Source organism: Trichechus manatus, unplaced genomic scaffold (assembly GCF_000243295.1).
Source record: "Trichechus manatus latirostris isolate Lorelei unplaced genomic scaffold, TriManLat1.0 scaffold00117, whole genome shotgun sequence".
Lineage (NCBI taxonomy): Eukaryota > Metazoa > Chordata > Mammalia > Sirenia > Trichechidae > Trichechus > Trichechus manatus.
Window position 1 is genome coordinate 6,974,512 of NW_004444053.1, and position 344 is coordinate 6,974,855.

Below are 344 nucleotides of genomic sequence, written 5' to 3' on the forward strand. Positions count from 1 at the left end.
TAGTACCTCTATTTTGTTCATCTTTGTGTCCCCCACAAAAGCACTTTAGATTACATAGGACAGGCGAGCAGGTAGGCAGATAAAGTTCCCAATGTTTGTTAAAATACATTTATGGATATACACAGAACTAAATAGAAACTCTGACTTAAGTTTAACTGACCAACTTTGTGATCGTGAACAACTAAACTGGACAAAGCATCCAAGGTTCTAGGATTAGAGTTCTAGATAAATAACGAAGCCTGCATTGATGCTAGAGAAGTAATTACATATAGAGTTTTTATCCTCTCACCCTGCATGTCCCTGTCTACCTCTTCCTTACAGAAAAATCATGAGACAAATTGATT